This window comes from Elephas maximus, chromosome 3 (genome assembly GCF_024166365.1).
Source record: "Elephas maximus indicus isolate mEleMax1 chromosome 3, mEleMax1 primary haplotype, whole genome shotgun sequence".
Classification (NCBI taxonomy): Eukaryota; Metazoa; Chordata; class Mammalia; order Proboscidea; family Elephantidae; genus Elephas; species Elephas maximus.
The window spans coordinates 18,083,287-18,088,114 of NC_064821.1; positions in this window are offsets into that span (position 1 = coordinate 18,083,287).

The following is a 4,828-nucleotide window of genomic DNA, read 5'->3' on the forward strand; positions in this document are numbered from 1 at the left end:
CTTAATCACTGCACCACCAGGGCAACAAGGTGATATGTAGCACATCCTTTTTTCCCCAAAACAGAAGAATGGGAGGAAAGAGGAACTACATGAGTCTTCAAAAACTGGAAAATAAAAAAAAGCAACAATTTGTTAGTGTGTCCTAAGCAAAATCCTGACATCTTTGCTTTTTAACACTTTAAAGAGGTTTTTGGCAGCAGATTTGCCCAATGCAATGTCACCATATTTCCTGACTGCTGCTTCCATGGGCACTGATTGTGGATACAAGTAAAATGAAATCCCTGATAACTTCAACATTTTCTCCATTCATCATGATGCTTATTGGTCCAGTTGTGAGGATTTTTGTCTTCTCTTTGTTGAGGTCTAATGCATACTGAAGGCTGTAGTCTTTGATCTCCATCTGTAAGTGCTTCAAGTCCTCTTCACTTCCAGCAAGCAAGGGTGTATCATCTGCATATTGCAGTTTGTTGATGAGTCTTCCTCCAATCCTGATGCCCCATTCTTCTTCATAAAGTTCTGCTTCCGAGATTATTTCCTCAGAATACAGATTGAATTAGCATGGTGAAAAGATAAAACCCTGATGCACACCTTTCTTGATTTTAAACCATGCTGTATGTCCTGGTTCTGTTTGTACAAACTGCCTCTCAGTCTATGCACAAGTTCTGCACGAGCACACTTAAGTGTGCTGGAATCCCCATTTTTCACAATGTTATCCGTAATTTTTTATGATCCACACAACTGAATGTCTTTGCATAGTAAATAAAACACAGGTAAACATCTTTCTGGTATTTTCTGCTTTTAGCCAATATCAATCTGACATCTGCAATGATGTACCTCATTTCAAATTCTCTCCTTTGTTTCACATCCTCTTCTGAATCCTGTTTGAATTTCTGACAGTTCCCTGTTGATGAACATGCTACAACCATTTTTAATTACCTTCAGCAAAATTTTACTTACTTGTGATATTAATGAAATTTTTCAATAATTTCTATATTCCATTGAATCACCTCTCTTTGCAAAGGGCACAAATATGGATCTCTTCCAGTCAGTTGTCCAGAAATTTGTCTTCCAAATTTCTTGGCATAGACAAGCAACTGCTTTCAGCATTAAATCTGTTATTTGAAACATCTCAATTGGTATTCTATCAATTTCCAGAGACTTGTTTTTAACCTATGACTTCAGTGTAGCCTGGACTTCTTCCTTCAATACAACTGGTTCTTCATCATCTGCTACCTCCTGAGATGGTTGAACATTGATCAATGTTTTTTGGTGTTGTGACTCTGTATTCCTTCCATCTTCTTTTGAGACTTCCTGTGTTGTTCAATATTTTGCCCATAGAATTCTTCAGAATTGCAACTTTATGTCTGAATTCTTTCCTCAGTTCTTTCAGCCTGAAAAATGCCAAGCATGTTCTTCCATTTTGGTTTTATATTTCCTGGTCTTTGCACATTTCATTATAATACTTTAATATTTCTTCTTTAGCTGACCTTTGAAATCTTCTGTTCAGCTCTTTTACTTCAACATTTCTTCCATTTGCTTTAGCTACTGAAGTTCAAGACCAAGATTCAGAGTCTTTTCTTCATCCATTTTGCTCTTTACTTCATTTCCTGTCTTTTTAATGACCTTTTTCTTTCTTAATGTATGATGTCCTCGATGTCATCCACAACTCATCTGGTCTTCAGTCACTGGTGTTTAAAGTCTTAAAAATGAAAGGTGTCACTTTGAGGACAAAGATGCACCTGGTTCAATCCATGGTATTCTCTATCATCTTATATGCATGGGAAAGATGGACAGTGAATAAGAAAGATTGAAGAAGAATTGATGCATTTGAATTATAGTGTTGGCAAAGAATATTTACAATACCATGGACTTCCAGAAGAATGAACAAATATGTCTTGGAGGGAATACAGCCAGAATTGTCCTTTGAAGTGAGGTAGGTGAAAATTTATCACACTTACACTGAACATGTTATCTCCAATCCCTGGAGAAGAACATGATGCTTGGTAATGTAGAGGGTCAGCAAAAACAAGGAAGAACCTCAAGCAGATGGATTGACACAGCAGCTGAAGCAATGGGCTCAAGCATAACAAGAATCATGAGGATGGCGCAGTGACTTGTTCTGTTGTACGTAGGGTCACTAGGAGTCAGAACTGACTTGTTAGCACCGAACAACAACAACGAGCGGAGCCAAGAATAAGAAAGACACACTCTACCAACACAAACATCTAGGCTGCTTACCGAAGGATCTCAATGGTAGTGGAAAAAGAAGAAAAATTGTCAAGTCAGCCTTAAAGGAGAAAAAAGACACTGAGCAAAGTATAACTGGACACCTCAAATATTTATGTAGTTGTGGGACTTAAAAAATTCAATCAATACAAGTTGCTCAGCAAGGAGCCTGACATCTGGTCATTGTGAAGTACTATTTAAGGCTATAGTGATAACTGAATAAGATAATGGAACTTATTTTTAGAAATTCCTTACCTTCCCAAATACAACAATGTATGAAATAAACACATATAAACTCTTTTCTGTTTGACTGCCACTCACATTTTTACATGTAAATCAATGGAAAAAGAAACCATAGAATTTCAAATTTCAAATGGAACAGAACTCATAATTAATCTTTATTAATAGATTATTACTTTCAGATTGGTTTTTTCGTTCCTTTCCTCTCTTTCCAGATAGCACATTGGATCTGTTCCTCCCTTCCTCTTTCCCTTTTTATGACAGAGTATTCGAATAACCCCTACCTGCTCAGTAGCTTCATCCATTCCCTCTTTGTTTTGACTCATAGTCTACACTGTATAATTAGCATATGTTAGAAAAGGTAATATGAAAATCAATTGTGATACTTTGAATCTTCTTTCCTTCTGTTCCTGGCTTGGCCCCATCAAACCTGGGGTCAGGAAGCATGGGCACTGGCTCTTCTGGGAATCCTGAGGCTGTGTACCGAGATCAACTCCAGGACACTTCCATTTTTCCGAATTAAGATGAGACCCCTGAAGATATCTCGATCTCTAAAACAGGTGACGGTTGATCGACTACATCTTTGATACATTTCCCCTTTATTTTTATAAACCAATGCTGTAGAAAAAGTCTGTGAAAGTGTCTATTTCAAAGATGAACAACTCATTAGGATTCTTATTTTTTTAGCTTAATGGCACAAGGCAAACAAACTCTGCTCTCCCAACACAAACATCCAGGCTGCTTGAAAAGAGGCTCCGGTCGTAAGCATGAAGTTCTGACAACAAGCAACCTTAATAACCAGAAACCACCAAACCCAGAGCTGTCAAGTCAATTCTGCCTCATAGGAACCCTATGGGACAGAGTGGAACTGCCCCATAGAGTTTCCAAGGAGCGCCTGGTGGATTTGAACTGTCGACCCTTTGGTTAGCAGCCGTAGCACTTAACCACTATGCCACCAGGGTTTCCAGCAACCTTAATAGCATCAATTGGTTTAACATTTGGTCACAGACACTCCTGACTTTAATCGAGTCTGTAGCACTTGATTTATCAACAAAGATATTTTTAGAACTCCTTGAGAATCTTTCATCACCTCATTGTATGATAGGAATCATCATAAAACCTTACTGCAATTTTGTAAGGATGAAAATGAATAGACAAAACCATCAAGTATGGTGTTCAACAAATGACATCGTCTCAATATTTCCTGTTCTGATTTGTTCTGCATGGGCATAACCTGATGGCTTATTATAGAACTGAGTAATTGTTGCACAAAAATCAGGGAAGAGTAGACAGAGAAAGGACATACCTAGCAAGATAATTACAAATTTTACGCAGGAATAGATATGCTAAAAGTCCACTGGGACTCTTCCGCATGTAAAAAAGCAAAGGGAAGAAAGAACCCCAATGAATATGAATGATATCAATGTTCATCTCTAATGATATATTGTAAAATATATAGCAATTAAATTGAATAAATTAGATCTAGACGTATCAACACAAATAATGAAAACTGAAAAGAAAAAAGTACCTTGTCTAAAATGACATGTATAAGAAGGGAAAATTTAAATAAGTTTTAAAATAACATAGATATAAATTTACATTTTTTTATCACAAAACATTTCAAGCATGCTGAGAAGTACAGAGAAAATAATAAAATCCTGGTTTTTCACCACTCTGCACCATCAAATTAAAATCAATGTCACTGAACAATTTGTGTAGAAATTATTGAATGGAAACCTAACCTGCTATGTAAATCTTCATCAAAAACACAATATTATCTAAAAAATATGTTGCCATGTTTCCATTGAGTATTTTTTAAACAAAATAATGCATATTTATTTGAAATCCTCCTTTATTTTTCACATCTCAATATTTTTCCCTCCTCCAGGGGAACAACACAGAACTTGTATGCATTAGTCCCCTGTGTATTCAATACATTTATTATGATGCTATCCATAAGCAATGCTTTTGTTTTGCTTTAATACATTTATGTACTCTAATTACTCCTTAAAAATAATACATTCAATAATTTATCAGTCTTGGTATTCTTTGTTTTGATTCATTAACTCTAGCTACCTTAAGATATTCCACTCGTTGATTACATCACAATTTATGCTTTCTCCAGGTGATGGGCATTTTTACTGGGGTATACACACACACACACACACACACAACTTAAACTGCACTGGAGGCCAACCAAATTCGAGACTGTGGTTGCCTCTTAGGAAGCAAAGAAGGGAAATGGAGGGGACGATAAAGAGTATGTCTTCTTTATGTGTACCATTTTGTTATTTTAACAACAACAAAAAAAATGGCAAAATGTCAACATTCATTAATTCTGGAAGCATTGGTACATAGGTGT